Source organism: Protopterus annectens, chromosome 9.part0, assembly GCF_019279795.1.
Source record: "Protopterus annectens isolate FY-2018-M chromosome 9.part0, PAN1.0, whole genome shotgun sequence".
Classification (NCBI taxonomy): Eukaryota; Metazoa; Chordata; order Ceratodontiformes; family Protopteridae; genus Protopterus; species Protopterus annectens.
In genome coordinates this window covers 1,085,052,594-1,085,072,373 of record NC_056743.1, presented here as the reverse complement: position 1 = coordinate 1,085,072,373, position 19,780 = coordinate 1,085,052,594, and the positions used below count along the sequence as shown (strand labels likewise).

Genomic DNA, 19,780 nt, shown 5'->3' with positions numbered 1-19,780 from the left:
ATGCTGTGGTAAGCAACACATCAGCAGTTCTGGGACATTTGGTGCTGGGCTGTTAATGCTGATGTAGTATGACCTCACTTGTACCACATAAAATCCTGCCACTTCTTAACAGTGCACTCCATGCATCACATCTGTGATGTGGCATGACCTTACTTTACCCCCATAAACTCGTATCACAACTCCACAGTGTACACAAAGATTTATGTTTGTGAATCAGTGATCATGCTGTGGATCGTTATTCACATACCAACTGTGTAGTTGGACTCATCTGCATACGTAGATGTAGAGGACACTAAACTAAAGAATCAGAGCACTTTTATGACATGAATAGAGCTCCAACTGACTGCATAACCATATGCAGCTGCAGAACATGTTTATGAACCTCAGCCATTTTTTTTTTTTTTTGTGGTAAATTCAGTGTACATAATTTATTTATCCTAGCACAATTACATTTTGTATTTTACTGCACTAAACCCACATCTCTAATGGTCGCTGTCATTATTTGTATAATCATCTTGATCAATTACATATATATTTTTTAATTTACTCCCGCTGAGATATTTTACTACAGTTTCAAAAAATGTGTTTACACACCTTGTTCTTAATTGTCACCAATATTCTGCATTCAGCCTTTGAATAGGCACAACATATTTCTAAAAAAGGCAGGAAAGATCAGAGAGATGCTGCATGTTTACTGCTGCTCAAAGCACACATCATCTGGCTACACATGCATGCATGCATGTATGCATACAGGCATTTTTCCATGCATGCCATAGCCCACATACATTACAGTTGAGATCCTTTCTCTAATATCACATCACATTCCTGCTTGGTTCTTTTATATATTGTTTTCACTGTGTTGACTGAGTGTACTGTCATTAGACCAGTGACCTAATGTTCATAACTCTACAAACTGACAAATAAAATTTTCAGTAAGGATTCAAATTTAAATGCAAAAAAGAAACATTCAATATTTTACAGTAATGAAATTGCAGAGATACCTAGTATAGCAACAAAGAGAAAGGAAGAGAAGACCTGTGGCAGCACAGAGTGATGGAGACTCCTACAGATATAATGTAGTGGAGGCTGGCTATGTAATATACACTATAGATCTCCTCACACAGTGCTGCCTGCCTATACAATGCATAACTTATAGTATATCATGGTTTACATGGGACTGGCCTAAGCTATTCATTTTAGCAAATGCCTTAGTCAGATATTCTACGTGATGACCTGGACTTAACCTACAGAACTGCGAATGTCCCTGTCTTGCTCAGTCTTTTATATGTTCAGAAAACAGCAGCTCTGATTTCCACTCTTGGAATCTAAATCTACATTATAATATTAGCAGAACATGTTGGTGGGATAGATACCACTTCCAGAGAATCCCCTATTTATGGAAAAACCTCTGTCCCCACCATCATAAAAAATAGCTCCCTAATTCACTATAAAATAAACCTGGATAAGGAGATAGAGGTCTGTAACTTCACCTGTGGTCTAGTTCCTGGAATATTTATGAATATAGGGAGCAAATAAGGGGAACGGAAGTGTCCAGGCTGCTAATGATCTACTAGACCATTGGTCAAGCAGACAACTATGAACTCACTAACTTAGTCACAAGGAAGCCTATTCAAGCCAAGGGAGAAGTGCCTTCTTCAGGATGTTGACATTGAAACAGACTTCTCATTACGGGGCAAAGTCCAGATGATAATCTGATCCCTTTGGATGGTCTAAATCTAGAAACATCTTCAAGTAATGCAAACCTTTTAATTTCTGTAAAATGTGGTGGTCTTGGAGATTATCTAAAATGATGTGAACGCAGTCATTGCATCTATCACAAAAGAAAAAAAACAAGTTTGTTTTTTCACCTCAAACTGTTTTTAGTAAAAGAGTATTATTAGAGGCTTGGCTTCTTAGAAGAATATGCCAACCAAGGATCAACCGTTCCAATTACACTGCCTACTCTTAATATCACTGTGGGTTCACCCAACAGCATCTAGCAGAGAGTACTGAAGTGAAGTGTTGCTCCAGACTTTGATGCATGCCAAGAATGCTCTCTTCAACACTGCTAATGTACCCAGCATTGTCACTTGCTGTAATTCATATGGAGTTACCAAGCATCAATAGTCTTATTTAAATGAGCTTAAACATGTTTTGTTATCTGGGTGGCTCCAACCACTAGTGAAATTAGTTGTGTGCTTCTGTTCCATAATACTCTTGTTGTTACTTGCGTGTCTTCATATATAAATATAAGACTCTGTTGTGGCTTAGTGTAACTGTTTAAGTATTTAATGAAACATTAGTCCTTTTTTCTTGAGATACAGTATTAGGAATTCTTGCTGCTCTGTATTCTTAGCAGTTAATATTGGATGATTCCAATTGATCATTATTTCTTTATTTTTAGTAATTCTTGGTGGTTCATGTTTCCAATTCTTTTCAACTACTTGCACATTGTAATGTTTGCACAGTTTTCAGTAAATCAGCCTTGTCACATTAGTCTTTCTTTATACAGATCCTCAGTTAAAGGTTTATCACAGCCAGCCATACTGTGTACAACTGGCTGTAGTTCTGTGGTGCAGAACTTGCATTCATTGTAAACTCCGTTTTTTTTTTCATTTCTGGCTTTATTATTATATCTAGTTCCTTCTAAAAAAAAAAAAAGCTTCTGTAAATCTGTAAATCTGAAGGCAAATTTATTTGTTCGTGCTTCTAAACTTTCATTATGTTTGGATGAAGATATCAGCATATTTGACTGTAGTCTCATAACTGCAGGCTTCCACATATAGTTGAAATAAATTTTAAGGAAGTTTACGACTCCTTCACAATAGGAGTTATATGTTCTTCTTCTGCACTGATTTTTATGTATTAAGTGATGTGATGAAGCAGACTTTTTGTTTTCCTGTTACATTTTTCAGAGCCAGTCAGTACCACAGAGTTACTTTAAAAAAGAGGACAAGCCGATTTATAGCTTGCACTTTATTCCTAGATGTTACTGCGGTGGTGGTGCTGTGGTAGCGTTGTCGCCTCACAGTAAGACGTTGTCCCATTCGATTCTCAGCTAGAGCGTCTTCTGTGTGGAGACATGCGTGAATAAGCGTACCTTCATTGAAGATTGTGCATCAGAGCTGGCAACTCGGCACGTAAAAATCTACTGCCAATCATTAGCGGACCGGAGTTCCGCTGTGGCGACCCCTAACCGGGAAAAAGCCGAAAGACAACAACAACAACAACTTTATTCCTAGATGTTAAAGCAGTTTTCATTATTAGCTTCACGATTCTGAAATGTTCTTTATCTTTTTCATTTCTTCTTGTACTGCTGAACCATCATCTTTTTCCAGATATGTATATATTATTTCTTCTCCTGCTTCTTTTATATTAAATTCCTCTTCAAAGTTATTTTTGACATTTCAATCTTTCTGCTATAAATGTTGTGTTCATAAACTTAGTAACATCAAATTATGTTCTTATACCTTCTAAAAGGTTTTAGCTACTTCTAGCTGTATTTCCAGTCATTTACCATTTGAATTGTAGGAGTTTTATATCACCCAAAAAGGAGGCAACATGTAAGTTGACAGGATTTTTTTTTAATTCATGTTATAACTATAGTCTAGTCTACTAAGCAAAAAGCTTAAATAGGCTCCTGTTGAAAATAAGATACAGAACTGTGAAATCACAGATATGAAAAATAGAGGGAAAAAGACACAGAATTGCAGTGAATCTCTTTCAGTAATGTCATTAAAGCATTTGTTGTTCCCTGCTTATCAGCTAATCTGAGGTACCATGGCCTCAATTGTAGTATATATTTATCTATTTTGCACATTAAAAGACAGACTCCAAAAGATCTTAAATTATACTGCTACAAGGTTTGAGGTACTTAAATGGGTGCACCACATTTGATAAGGGCATGTGTGCCTGTTTCTGCTCTTCGTGCACCAAATGTGCTCCCAGAACACTCTTTGATACATTGGCCCAGAAAGCTGACATCTACTCCATTTCCTTCCCATTTATAACATGAACAGGGTCGCTGCACACACCCACAGTGATGTGCTGGGTGGCTGCTGTGCTGCTTTTCTTGGAGTCTCATAGTGCACATTTCAGTATGCATTACTCAGCCTCACCTTCCCACCTTGCCTGTGATGTTCATCACATCAGTCATGTGTGCTATTGTAACACTGATCCTACCTTAGAACAGCACTTTGCTGTTCGTCCCATTATCACTACCCTTCTCTTTACTTATAAGGATCTTTTGTTCAGAATGCCAATGCTGTTCACTAATACATCTCACTAGCTGTGCGGCTTTTCACACAGTGACCTCGAAAATTAGCATTGCATGACCCTAGATTCACAGTTCTGGGAAATAAATTCTGGTGCTATCAAGTTCAACAGGTACACTAGTATAATTGGTCAAGGACTAGGAAAAACAGCACTAATAATTAAAACTTACACTGGCATATCATTCATTGGATTTTTATAGGTTCATATGTTGTTACTAGGCTAACAACCACTAGGGCTCTTACTAGCATAGCTGCACACCCTAAACTATTTGTGTCCCAAGTATCATGCTGGGGGGGGGGGGTGGAAGAGGCATGTGAGTAGGCAGGTAGCCAAGGATTTGCGGGTGGGGTGTTAGGATAATACCTTTTATATTGACAATTTCTGTCCATAAGGGACATGGGGGCCAGATCGGGGATCAATTTATGATTTCCCATCCAGTTGCCAAGGTTTTCTTTGAACAGGGTCAGGGATGAACTCTGTTTTATACGGATGGGCAACCTGTTTCACGGTGTGGGTTTCCTTTCGGACACATATTTTACACCTGGGAAAGTGATTTGGCCTTTTTCATGACTATTTGAAAAACGAATATGACATTTTTTTCATTGCAACTGCAATGTAATTTATCCCTCTGAACAGTACGTTATACAAATGTAAGCATCCTACAACCCATAAGTACAGAATGATGCCAAATCCTTTTCTATGCTGAGAATCTACTCCTTTTAGAGTTATGGCCTTTTGTAAAAGATTATCCATAGTACCACATGATATTGTTTTATTACCTTTAGGTTCTACTGCCATAAATATTGTTTAATCTAAGTCATTATAGATTCTGCCTGCTTCGTTCTTATATATAATTTACATGGTTGCTGGAAGACATGTTATTGGACGGTAGCTCTTAGGATTACTTGCAGAAGCAGTTATAACCCACACACATATTGTTAATTAAGCCAGTGTCAGTTCAGAATGGGCTTATTTTACATTTGCTGTCTAGAGTCTTCATTGTGACATTACCTATAAGCCTGACACTCTGCTGTTGCAGTTCATCTGGAAAACATGAAATAACCATTGTATTACTTTGATTAGGATGTGCTGCTTGAGGTCTGTAGTTATATTACATTTACTCTGTATTTCATGTGTCAGTTGACTCCAGTGATGGTTGAGTATGGTCGATTCAGTAATGTACATGTTGAACTGGGTGGGTCAGTTAAGACGGAATCCAAAAAAACAGCCGTACACACAGCTGACAGGATGCAGCTGTACCCGGGCACCCTAATATCCTCTCCGTAACCTCTCCAGTTGCATACATTAAAGATTTTTCCATTCTAATAAGTAGTGATAGGACCCTGGTCTGAAGGAGCAAGTTGGCCAGGTGTAGGGGAGAGTGGAGCAGGTGATCAAGGAGGGGCTGCGGAACATAGCTGATGAAAAACAGCTGTGGTGGTGGGAAGTAAAAACTGAACAAAGGAACACTCATCAACAAAGTTCTTTACTTAATCCGCATAATTTTATTGTTTGGTTTATAAGCAAAGTGAATACAACAGAGGTGCAAACTTTCTATATGAGTATATCTACCTATACATTTATGTATATACATTATATTCATTCGCACGCACACTTTTAAAAATGTCAATACAAATGACACTGGAGCAAAGCCAGATTCCTATAGAATACAATACTGAGAACATCAAAGAAATAAGGCACATGTACACTGAAGGGCACTTATTTTTGCTCTTCTAAACTGTATTCACTTGCAACTAACTACACCGTCCTTAGTAAATACAAGAAGCACGACATGGAGCACTTGACTTCACCTCAATGAAGCTCTGTAATAGAACAAATTAAAACGTTAATTATCATTAATTACATTGGAAAAGAAACCGTGAATCCAAACTTAATAAAAGGTCGAATCCCCCCCCCCCCAACTCACACAGAACCACGTGCACACACAAAACACTGAAATAAGAGGTAACCAGGCAACTATGCTTCGCACTAAATTTGAGTTATTTACGCTTCTACAGTCCGTCTATGTATTTGGACGTATTAACATAAAATGTAAATAAAGGAACTGATTGGTATTAATGGAGAAGTCAGGGTTTGAAAAGGCTTAAAGGAACGCAGTCCCTTTAAGAGATTGCCATCCCCCAGTAATATAGGGTGTGACAGGCTATGGTTTCTAGGACATATGTTAGGTTGGCAGGAGGCAGGGATAATGAGACAAATGTGCGCTCAGTGTTGTGACAGGTAGGGCGCCGGAGGTAAAAAGAGAAGCAAGAGGAAAGTATGCCACAGAGATACCCCACGTTAATCCTCTTTCTTTAGACCCCCCTCCCTACGTGATGTCCCAGAGTCAGTGAAGACAATTGCTTGGAGTATACCGACCCGTCCTGTTTAAAGTGCTGGCTGTTATTGATCGTTCTGCTACTTTCCAGATGGGGTCAGCTGGAAGTCTGGAGGGACCTGCTACCCCCTCCCTATCTCGTGTCTTTTGTGATCACAGCTGATGGGAAACCGTTGTTGATGGCCACGGAGAGTGTCACAGAAACATTGAAGGTAAGGAAGTCATAAATTAATATTTTTACTATGTCGCTAGGGGAATAATATTACGGTAGTTGGGGACGGGGGTCGTTACATGAGGAGAGGGCCGAGTACAGTGGATGCTGTATCCTAGTGGGGCAGCAGTAGGTAGTACTTATAAAAGGTGTTGTAGTGAACCTTTTAGAAACTGTTTTCCGTTATTATACTAAATGCTGGTATTCTGCTCCTAAATTAGCGATGTTCCTGTCTTTTTTGCCATTAATGTGTAAAAAAAAATTATTGCCGCACAGCTTTATAAAATGTAGGTGGGAAAAGGGCTTCCATACATTTTTGTATTTCTGCATCCTAGAAACGACTGGAGTCAGAGAGGTGGACGAATTTAGTACTGTATCCGATTGCGCTCATTTTCTTAGAATTCTGCCTAGGTGACTGATATCTTTGACTAGCCAGTATAGGACCGGTTGCCGACTGGTAAAAAGCAAGTGATTCGCATGGCATTCAGCGTTCTGTATGGAATAAGAAAGCCGTATTTCATGATGCTTTTGGAAATGTATCAGAAGTTGCTTTCCGTTGTTGGTCTTGCACTTGTGGGTGCGTGTGTCTGTGTCATAGTTCTCAACCTTCTATCCCTAAAACGTGGAACTCTGCATTTCACTATGTAGAAAGTGGTCAAATGTGGAATACACGATAACATCCTACTTACAACTTCCATTAGATTAAAATGTGTTACTTTGTACTTATACAGTGTTCTTTTGATGAATTAATGCCATTCAGTACCATGGATACCAGCTAAAAAAAAAACGCAGAATGTGAGACAAGACCCTTTCAAAGTGGAACAGGGAGAGACATAAACTTCTTAAGACTCAAAATGAGGAATGCTCTTGATAATGAGGTACACTTGAGAGGCACGGTGTATACGTATGTGTGTCATATTTTTATTAAGTAATCATGCTGCTTGACAAAATGCACAGGATAAAATTGACAAAAGCTCTCCTTGAATGGAGTTCTGCCTTCAGTAACTGTTTCCAGTTTATTTCTTCGGATGAGTTCTGTGTCCTTAGAGTGAGAGTGTTGAATGTTAGCGTTACTCTTTACAGTATCGACATTCCTTACATTATGCCTGAGACTCATTCACGGCTTTTAAATATGGGATCTTGTATAAAAGGCCAAAGCACCAAACCAGGAACTATTGAAGCAAAGTAGCAAACCAGTGAACCACCAACTGCAAGAAGAAAAGCAATTTATTGGTTAAGTGCTTTCGTTCACTTAGAACTTCATCAGAACCTGATGAACCTCATCTGATGAAGTGCTAAGTGAACTAAAGCGATTAACCAATAAATTGTTTTTCTCCTTGCAGTTGTTGGTTCACTAGTTTGCTGCTTTGCGTAAATGTGGGATCTGCTGCAAGTGCTTGCATGATACTTGCTCATGACACACTTGGTCACTGTCAGTACTTCAAAAAGGCAAGTGCTAGAACATCCTTTAACTCAATCCCCTGTAAACTACTTAGTCCTTCCAACATCCTGTCCTAAAAAAGTGTATAGTCTTACCAGAACTCAAACCCTAACCCTAAAACTCTCTTCCCTCAACCCTAACTCTAAAACTGCTTTACTGCTCCATAAACCTAAATTCCCCCTCCTGCTCCCTAACTCTAAGGCTCCCTTCTCGCCCCTAAACCTAAAATCCCACTCTCACGCCCTGAACCTAAAATTCCCTTCCTGACTGTTTCTCTAATCCACATTTCCACCCCCTCCCACTCCCTCACCCTGGCTGCCATACTTACTTCGCTCAAACTCGAATAATGTGTTTGGGGAAAGCTGCAACAGCTGCTTGTATTAAGGCTTATATTTGAGTGTGAGTGGCAGCCTACCAAGCTATAAGACGCTCAAGATATTGACTTTTAGACATTAGTCTTTGAACGCTTGGGACTCTAGTATCTGTAGTAGATCCTTAAATGGAAATTAAATGTGTATTTTTTCACATCTTTGCTGTTGAAAAGGGCTGTATGTTGAATTTTAATTCTCTGGAGGTATTGTATGTTTCTTTCATTTCTTCCTTACTTTGCTCCAGAGCATGCAGACTATACTTCATTAGTTTTTCTTCATAAATGCTACAGAGCAGATGCAACAGATGAAATCTGTATATGACATGCTTAAAGATAGGAGTATAAGTTCATAGGATGTTACTAGGTTATTGACCCAAGGGTCTTTACATGCCTAGCTGTTAAATCTCAGTATAATACTATATGAGAGATATTGTCTATGCCCAAGGTTTTTCTAGCAAGGACTATCCATGTCCAAGAGAAGCAGGGGCAGTCCCCGGCAGAAATTTATGGCTTCCCATCCATTCGTCTAGGGGTCATGGAGTTGCTTTGCTTGATATGGATTGGAAGCCTATTCTAGAGTAGTAGCAACCTCTGAGAGATGTATCTGTCCCTCAAGCAGGTCCTGTTTATTTCGCAGGCTAGATTGAGGTCCTTGGAATGGGTAACTCTAATCCCATTTGACTTATGGATTTGCAGCATTTCTATTAGATTTGGGTCAGCGATAGCCCTGAAAACCAGACATAAGTCACCTCTAAGTAGTCTGTATGCTACAGAGTACAGTGACAGCGATTTCAGTCTGTCCGTATAAGACATGTGCTAGAGACCCTGAATATTTTCTTAGTTAGAAATCTCTGAGATCTCGCAAGTTGCTACAGGTGTCTGGTATGGTATGTGATGAAAGGAAGTACTATTTGTCCAAACACCAAAAAGGCACCAATAAGCTAAAAATTCCAGCAAACCTTGGATCCTGGTTGCAAAAAAAACTTTTATTGATAAAACTTGACCAAAACAAGAATGTAAAATCCACGATACACTCCACAGGAAATGGAGTGTATCGTGGATTTTACATTATTGTTTTGGTCAAGTTTTATCAATAAAAGTTTTTTTTGCAACCAGGATCCAAGGTTTGCTGGAATTTTTAGCTTATGAAAGGAAGTACTGCCAGCACAGCTAGTTGGAATTTTGTAAATTATTATATGTCACTGGTGAATATCGAAATGATTTACACAAGTTTCTTGTGTTACAAATATATTAGAACTGTATGTCATGTGTTTATCAAACTGCTTTATACAGACGTGTGTGTTGAAATGGTATTTGTAAAGTGCTGTATTTGAAATGTAACCACAGTGTGCCTACTGCAGAGAACAGAAATGTGCATGCACTGTTGTAACTGTTTAAATGTGTATGTTTTAACAGAGGAAACTGGATGGTTAATGTCAATCCAGCAAACTTTAGAAAAATATCTGAAATTAAATCACTTTATAGCCTAGGCCATAAAGATGCTATCTCACAGATTTCAAAGCAGTCAGAGATACAAAGTCTGTACTAGGAAGCTTTCTGTATCGTCTTTGGGGTGAATTAATTGCCACTCAGGAAAAGTGAAAGTGTTTAGTTGTTTTACAACCTCCAGGAGCTCAACAGATCTGAACAAAAGCTCTTGTGTATGTATTTTTATGGGTAGATGCTAAATGCTGCCAGCAATAGGGGTTTTGCCTGGAAACTAGATGTTAGATGACAAGAAGTGATGTCATTCTGCAAGCTATCCCAGCAGTAATATTTTAGATATCCTTTTGAGAAGTCTCTTGGTGAGACAGAGTATTCTGTATTCGGACTTGGGCCTGACAACAACACGAAGAACCATTCACCCCACATCATCTGCCTTGCTCTAGTAGTAAGTTACTAGGGAATAGTATAATTCTCTTAGATTCAGTCAGGAATATATTGAAGCCTAGTTTAGATATTATTTTTCTTTATTTTTTTGAGACTGTCCTTCAGTGTTTTAAATATTTCGTGTGACTTTGAACTCTGACGTCACAGTGAATACATATTTAGTATTGTCTTGTTCTTTTGTTTATTATTAAATGTGTTCAGACCTTTCATTGTGGCTGATCTTTGTAGAGATATTTAAGTTTTGAGAGTACCTGCATATTTATTTGGTGGCACTGTGGGGGCCACCCCTAACAGCCTTGTTCTTGTAGGATTGGACACCCTTTTTAAGGGCCTTGAAGTAGCTGTCATGGGGTTCTGGTGGCACTGGTAACAACCCTATAGTCTGGGCAAAAGTGAGCATAGCTAGTAAACCTGTGCCACCCTTTCCTAGGTGTGTGTGTGTGTATATGCGCGTGCGCACAAATCAAATCTCTCGTGTGTGTGTGTGTGTCAGCTACTTGGGCAGGGACACTAAGCAGTGGTTGGACAGAGAGGGAATTGGAGGACTTGGCTTGGAACTCTGGCCAAGGAGTCAACTGTGCCAGTGGGGAATCTTATTGGGGATCTGTAGAAAGAGGAACCAGCCCCAGACTGACTGTGGTTTGTGTGCTCTGAAGGGAAATTGCACTTTATGCAGAGAGCTGCACCTGGAAATACTGTGTTTGTACTTGTCATCCTCCCAGTAAACTTTCCCACACAAGTGCCAGTGGTGAGGATTGAGGCTCCTTGATTACTGGGCCCAGAAGTGGAATATCCACATCACATACTGGTTGGCAGTGGTGGGTCATCACATGGTGCATACCAAAGGGAGCATTATATTTAATAATAGGCCTGATGAAGGACGAGTACAGGTGAGTTATAACTACTTTTGCTCTTGAGGCAATGCCTTTTCTTATCAGATGAGCGATGTGGAATGCCTTCCTCACCATAGTAGACACATGGTGGTCAAAGTTGAGGGCATAGTCAACTTGTGTTCCCAGGGCACTCACTATTGAATTGGTACTTAGGGCATTTTTGTTTTTTATAATTAGCAGGGACATTGTTTTTACCTAAGAGAATGATGATGCATTTTTTTCGCATTTAGTTTAAGACAATGGCTTTGGCACCAATCATTGGTCCATGTAAGCTGCTTTTGAAGTGTGTGGACATCACTAGGGGGGGTTTCAATAATAGCACCTAATCTGAAGTCATCTGCAAAGTTGGTTAGCCACAGCCCCTCCATTTTGGCCTGGACTTCTGAGTATTAATCCCCAAGTGGCGCTTCTGTTTTATAAAGACAGTGGACTGACTAAATTGCTTGAGGCTACATCTCTCAAAATGTAGTGTGTGTGTGTGTGTGTGTGTGTGTGTGTGTGTGTGTGTGTGTGTATATATATATATATATATATATATATATATATATATATATATATATATATATATATATATATATATATATATATATATATATATATATACATACATATACGCACACACACACGCAATAATACTTTGTAGAGTCATAGAGACCATTGAGTAGTTTATGCAGTCTATAGTTGGGAGAGTGTGGCATGAAACTATGTATGCGTTCTTAACGTATGTGTTACAAAGACATATGCCTGGAGTATTTCTTCCCGGGCCTGCACTGAAAATTGGCTTCATTCCAAGTTGGATATTCCTGGTAAACTAATGTTGAATAAAATAAATAAATCAATTAAATTCTGCTAGTTTTATTCCTTTTATCTCTTCTGGAAGGCTGATTTGGTCATTTGCCACACATTTTTATCATCATAAACACAAATTACAGAAACGTATCTTTCATAACCCTGCTTACCTTCTTTTCCCATGACTATACATATGCTAAGTTACTGTTTGTACTCCTTCCGGTGTAGATTGTGTACCTTTTTTTTTATAGATATCCATGCAGTTGTTTTTAAAATTAAGTCCTCCAGAACTGCATGCAGTACTTTAGATGAGGTCTTAACAACTGTGTGTATGTAGAGGGCATGGTTTAATGTTTTGTACTGTTGATGTCTTTTCCCTTGCTTCCCAATATTTTATCAGCTTTTTTTTCTTAGAGTCCTTTGCCTCTATGCCCGTCAGCCATCAAGCCACCTCCATTTACTATACTAGGGAAGTACAGTATGGATTGATAGCCATTCAGAAAGCCCATCATACAGGCAGCCATGAGCGTTGCTTGTGCTCTTTCTGGCGAATACATTGTTTAATCTAACCCCAAACCCTGAGTCGGGAAATAAGATAGCCTTATTACTTTGGGGGAAAACGCAACCCCTTCCCCTACAAGTGTATGCTGCTATACATTCATCATGATGCCGGCATTCCTTTTAGAGTCTGTGTTCATGCATACTGATCCTCTCAATCTTCCCTCTAGGATAGGCATGCTCACCCACGCTAGCCAGTTTCATAAGGTGCCTGTGCCTCTAATCGAGCTTAAGTCACCTAGGCTGTAATAATGGCTTTATCGTTTTATATCACCATAGGTGGCTAATATTCCACTACTTCTCCTTGCTGTTCTCTGCCATACTACTTGCTTAACCTTAGTTCATATGAATACCCAGTGATCTCATGCTTCATATGTTGTTGTTGCTTCTGCTTCCTGTCTGGCTGTGTATTCCTTTCCCAAGTTTTCATATCCCGCATGAATTATTTTTTACTTTTATATTTAATGTAAGTTATTTTTATATTAATCCTTCTGCCCTGGCAAGTCTGTTCTACTCTTTCTGCATTCTTTTATTTATTGTGGTTCACTCTGCAGCTGTCTGCCATTAGCTGTGTGTCACAGCCCCTCCTTGACCTTCCACTTTAACTTCCCTGACACTTGTCTGGCTTACCACTCCGATAATGGAGCCCTACAAGCAGGGAAATAGTACTGTAAGTATCTGGGAAATGGGCAGTAAGGAGATCAAGGTGACCTAAAACAGTATCATTCTAACAGTCGCAAAGTGATTGCTGTTATGCCCTATTTGCTTTCTTACTCGGTACCTAGTGCGCACACATCATGCATACATTATTGGACTAGAGTTTTACCTTTGAGTTGAAAACCATGCCATCCCACAAGACCGGTAAGTCAGCAAAAATATCACTCAGTACTTATCCCCCTTAGGCAATTGTTTGAGATCAGGTCTGCTATTCAGATCTGAATCACTTGGGTCAGAGTCAGGGCTCCACTCCTCTCTTATACCATAAAACCTTCTCCTGTACAATTCTGTTGCATAGTTTTTTTTCCATCAGCCAAAAGACAAACATTTTGTTTTACCAGGTAGCTTACTGCTCAGCATCTTGCACAGGTGCATCTCTACACAAGTTTAGGGTCATACCAAACTTTCATTGTGTCTCTGCAGACTTTATTTCTTTGAGCATAACTTCCTTAAAATGCTACAAGTTTGAACTACTGTAAATTAAAGGTTGTTCAGCATGTTTGACTCAAGGATTTGTTATTCAGTCTTCTACTTTCAGGCATTTCCAGACAATCCTCATTCTCTAGGTCTCACTCTGCACCTGTGCTCCTTAAACCTTTTGGACTAGCCATTGTTCACTGAAATGCTTTTTCTCAGCCCTTTGTAATTATTTGGCATTCATGTATTTATTTGCTTGTGGTTTGTATCTCTGATTCAGTTGACTGCTTGGGTTAACCATTACTAACGTCATATCCCTTTATGCACCTTTATTTTTCTGTTCTCTTGTAGGAATATCACATATTGGGGCATATCCTAATATGATCTTTATTTGGGTATGCCCCGTCTGTGAACCACCCCATCACCACGGAGAGGTGTCGGTCCAAAGGGGTCATCATACTGCAGCTAACTGGTATGTTTGCTGGCTTTGATTATGCCTTAACCCTCCTGAAATGCTGGGTGATGTCTTTGAATGGGCATGGATTTGGGCATTGTGAGAGAGCCGTCATTTACACCACAATCAATATCCATCATATTTGCTGGATAATGCCTCTTGCCCTGGTTCCCATTCTGCTTCAGATGCTGACAATGGGCATGCCCCAGCACATCTCTCCATTATCACCAGCCACCAGGGACAGTGAGCAAACGTGCATTTCTCATACAGTTATCACTCCATTTTGGTTACTTCATCTCATAGACTGCTTGCCAAACTTAGTTCATTTGAGATTGTTAGGCTTTCTTCCCCCTGTACCATGGAGCTAACTCTTTATAATTTTTGTTTCTGCTTAGTTGTGTTTCACAAAATTTATAAGAAAATGCTGTTGACCTTAGCAGCTCTACATCCACTGTTCTTCACTTGCTCTTCTCACCTACAGTCTATGTAGTTACTCTCTCCCCCTTGCACATCTAAGTTACTATATTATAGTTTTTGTGTGTTTTGTAAATGCACAACTTTCTTTTTGCTCCTAAAATGCTTTGATACCCCCATAATTATGCTTTGTAGTAACCAGTCTTTCCTTTATTTATTGTGTAGTACTGTTTTAGTGGTTATTTTATTTTCATAAATATCTATTTTGTTTTTTTCTTGTAACTGTGTAAGTTGTCTTTGAACAATAGACAGGCCCTGCCAAATGAATCTGTAGGAGTAACAGTATATAAACCAGCTACACATTTAGAAATGACAACAGAATCTGAAAATTATTTGATAATGTTTCACATAAAACTGAGAACACAAACCTCCGTGCCAGAAACATATGGAAAGCAGTGAGGCAGAAGTTTTGTATGGCCTTCTGAAGCCTGATATGATTATTGTGGCACACCTGTAAAAAAAATCACTGCTGAGGCCTTTGAAAACCTTAGCCTCGGGAAAAACAAAAGTTACGTGTACCAGTTTGAATTTGAACAGCAGTCTGGAGAAATAGTAAACGATGCATGAAACTGTGATAAACGCCATTATTATAGCCAAGGAGAAAGTGCTGTTTCCATATTTATTACATATGTGTGATTGGGATATGACAAAGTCAACTATGTGTTTCTGAATAGGGGTAATAATTTATCTAAATACAGTGGATGCATTCATACACATGGCAAATCTTAACTAAACCGAGTAAGAGGTTTAAAAGTGCTGGTGTGGAGAAGAATCAAATTTTCCAACGCAGATCAGTTTTGTGAGTCAGATTTTTATTTATTTGTTTAGTTATCCAGTTACCAAAGTATAATAAATACTCTGTTAAGTTGACCTGAGGATGTGCTTTTTCAGCTGAGATGCAGTTCGCACATCCATACAAACTTTGTACAATTTGCATTCTCCATAACGCATTTCCATCACTCCCATTGATGTAGAATATTGTTAGCACAGTGAACAAAGGCAGTAGTTTTTGTATCTGTCTCCTGTTCAGTTTTTTTATATCATATTTTACAGGCTCATTCCACATATGAATCAAAGCTCTGAAATGGTCCTTATCACAACTGTACCACCCACATGCCATCACATTTACCAAAGACATTAAAGAACATTGTAAAATAGATATCAATCATAATCTGCCTTGCATACTAATGAGTAATGGTTTGAAGCTGACTTGTTGATATTGTTGTTAGCTGGCTTTGTCATGATTGTAATTTTTATGCACTTGGTTATCAGTGGAGTAAGTAAATATTAATAATTAATTCATGCACACCTCACTCATAAAGTGCCATTTGTAAAATAACAGGTTTTAGGCATCACCCAGGAAAAATATCAAGAGACATTATATAAGTAAGTAAATCTGATATATATATGTGTGTTAGTAAACAAAGGATGGGTTATGATGCCTGAAAAGTTATCAGTGTCATTCTTTATATTTCTACATGCTTGTCAAATTTCTTTTCTTTACATTCGATAATAGAATGAGGCATTTAGCCTGTCTAGTTTGCCTTTAATTCAATATTCCTCCTTTCCACCTTTCTCCATCTGCCCTTTGTTCTCAAATGGCTCTAAAAAAATCTTTCTCCTCTGCTTGTTGTGGTAGTGCATTTATATGGTGTACCCGCTTTCCTTGAAGTACTTACAAGTCAGTCCCTACAGTCTGCTTTGTCCTGTGTACTCCTTCCATTTTTGATTACCCCTTCAAAATTTCATGATGTAGTTTTGTGTACCCACATCTTATCACCCCTATTTTTTATTTCTAACAAGACACTTTTTACCTCCTCCAGTCTTGGTTCATGTCCTTTTTCTCTCCGTAACACTCATACCTCTTAGAGCAAGAAATCTAGACAAAGTAATAAATAAAAGTGGGACAAAGGCCCAAAAATAAGGACAATTTTTAAATAGTGCTCTTACAAACTTAGAAAACTGATAGAATAACAGGTTTTGTATTAGTATGAATTTTCTGAAGGATATGATGTCTGAAACTCAAATGTCTTTCATTATTTTCTACCTTCAATCTTTAATGATTTACCATTAATTTGCCAGAAGACCACAATTTTATGAAAAACAGACCAAAAATGTGAGGAACCAAATGGAAAAGGCAACAAACAAGCCTGTATATGAACTCTGTTTATTGCAGTAAAAACACACCAAGATTAAGCGCTTTCATCTTTCACATAGAAGACTTCATCAGAATAAAGCACATTGAGTCAAGAAACATTTTTATACCAGTACATGTTACATAATAGATAACATTGAGCCAATGGTATTGTCAAAAACAGTCACATGTAAAATGGTCACATGAGCAATATTAAATACACAGGATGTTAATATTCAAGCCAGCTTAGCTTTTTACAAATAAAACACTGTTATGTATTAAATACTTTCAGCATATATTTAAAAATGCAGGCACAGTAATGCATGTAAAAATGTTAAAATACTTAAGTTTCATAGATTTTTCTTTCAGGGCTGAAAGTATTGTCAAGGAATCATTTTATACCTGGTTGAAAATTAGCTGCTAGTCTGAGTTGCCAAACCAGTTTTTTTTTCCTTAATAAATTCTTCCAGTCACCCCCCTCAAATCTATGTTCACAGTATCCAAAATACCAAATTTAAAACCTTTAAAATTAGAACAAGTGAGGGAATGCCTATATAATGCACTTGTATCCTTCTTGTTTTTAACATCATAGATTTTCAACGCCCTCTCCGTTTTCCCAACATAGAATCCATTGCACGTATCACATAGAGCAAGGTGGTAAAACAATTTACTTTCTTGAATATAACCTTAGATGCCATCTTATTAGCTAGGTGGGTTTGAGGTGCTTTGAAAATATTAGTACATTGGGAGCACCTCCCACAAGGTGTTGTACCACAACCACCTTCCATTGGTAAATTCAACTTGTTTTCCATAAGATGTTCAATATTCATGCCCACCTTGCTGATAAAAACTGGTTTATCTCCCACTGCCGTTAACACATCATTATTTACCCTAAATATACTCCAGTTCTTTTTTAATGTTTTTCACTTCATATGATATAGGACTGTATTGCACTATACATGCATGCACATAAATCTTGGTTTCACCAGAATTTGTGGGGCTATATTAGTTAATGGGTGGTTTCCTAACAGGGGCTTGTATTTTTTCCCCATCCTGTATAAACCTCCTTAATAATTTGTTCCACCATCTGTTTGGGGTATCCCCTTTCTAAAAACAGATCTCTTAATGTGAAAAATTCCTGCTTCACATCACTCAATTCTGAAGTCATTCGTGCAATTCTTATAGCCTGTCCTTTGACTAAGCTCTCTTTCTGTGAAAGTGGATGGTTGCTCGTATAATGAAGGTAATAATTACAAAAAGTACTCTTACGAAATTATGTTAGATTTGAAACCTGTAGGTGTCTGGGAAATTGCCATGTCCAAGTAATGTATACCTCTTGTGTTGTAATTTATAAGTAAAGTACAAAAATGAATTGGTTTTCTCCAGGTGGCTAATAAAGCCAGGGATATTTTCCACTTTTCCCTTCCACAAAATAAAGATGTCATCCAAAAACCTGCAATATAACTGGATGATGTTCCAAAATTCTTTGTGGAATACATATCTTAATTCCCAGCCTAATAGAACTATATTTGCATGTATAGGGGGTGCAAAGAGCCCCCATGGCAACTCCTCTTGTTTGTTGGAAATATTAGCCCTTTTTGCCAAAGGGAATGATGTTGCATTTTTTTTTTTGCATTCAGTTTGAGACCGTGACTAAGACACCATTGGTCTACGTAAGACCCTTCTGGAGTATACTGACATAATTTGTGGATTCAATAATTTCACCCAGTTTGCAGTAATCTGCAAACTAGGTCAGCCACAACCCGTTAGTTTTGACCCGAACTTCTGAGAAGTATATGCCAAATAGTAGGGGGCCCAGCACTCATCCCTGTGGCACCCCGCTGGTAACAGGTCTGCTGGTTGATGTGGAGTCACCCACTTTGATAGTGTGTCCAGTTTGTGAGCTAGTTGGCAACCCGTCTTACAACAAAAGGGATTTTCCAGTCCATAGAAATTTCTGTACTGGTCAGTAATTTGCTACCATCTAAACCAGAGGTTCTTATGGTTCTGGGGAGGTAGCCCATTTGGTGCTTATGCCTTATCCTCCTGAGGGGCATCCTGTTTTCTCTCTTGTCTGTCTGATATCTAGTTGCTGTTCATTCCAATGAACGTTAATTTCCTCCCACTATGCAGTATACTGTCCCGCCTGTGTGCAAATTATTCATTCAGTACTTTGGCTTTTTCTTTATTCTCTGTGATCTCCTCCCATCTACCGTCAGTACTCAACTTTATGAAGTCTGTCAGTTATTTCATGCTTTCCACTATGTAGCTAAAAAAAATGTTTTCCTCTTTTCCTAACTCCTTTTCAACTGTTGCCTAGCTGTTATCAGCTTGTGTCACCGTGCTTCCTCTTACTTCCCCCCCACCTCTTATCTCTTCTGAGACTTTTCTAGTTTTAATTGCCAACTTTACACTCCTCTGATATCATTAGTGTATCTGTTCTTCATTTCTTTACTTTTTGTCAAATATTTGTTTAAAAGTGTAAGTATTCCATCCCTTAATCATTTTTGCTGATTAAACTCTTCAGGTTGACTGTAGTTTCTGAATTTCTCATTGACCGTCTTTCCCTGTGCAGCATAATTATACCCTTCTACCTTAAACTGTAGAGCGTCTTGATCATCATTAACTGATGTTGCATTCAGCTTTACATCCCTGACTTCCTCTGTTTTTGATAGTCATGTCCAGTATTTTATTTGTATAATTCTGGGTGGCACAGTGGTATAGCAGTTGGCTCTGCTCTTTCCTAGTGCTTGGTTATCCAGTTGAATTTTCAGCCGGGGTACCTTCTGTGAACAGTCTACGTGCCTTCCCTGTGTCTA

General features: G+C 38.5%; 1 protein-coding gene across 2 annotated transcripts in view; it reads left to right on the top strand.

Annotated features, from left to right (window-relative positions):
• Positions 1-6,417: 6,417 nt before the first annotated feature.
• Positions 6,418-19,780, top strand: part of MAP3K12 (mitogen-activated protein kinase kinase kinase 12) — a 1,100,073-nt gene continuing 1,086,710 nt past the window's right edge. For both annotated transcript variants that reach the window (XM_044083918.1, XM_044083919.1), the window contains exon 1: positions 6,418-6,825. The gene's annotated coding sequence lies outside the window, so the exon portion shown is untranslated. The remainder of the gene's footprint in view (positions 6,826-19,780) is intronic.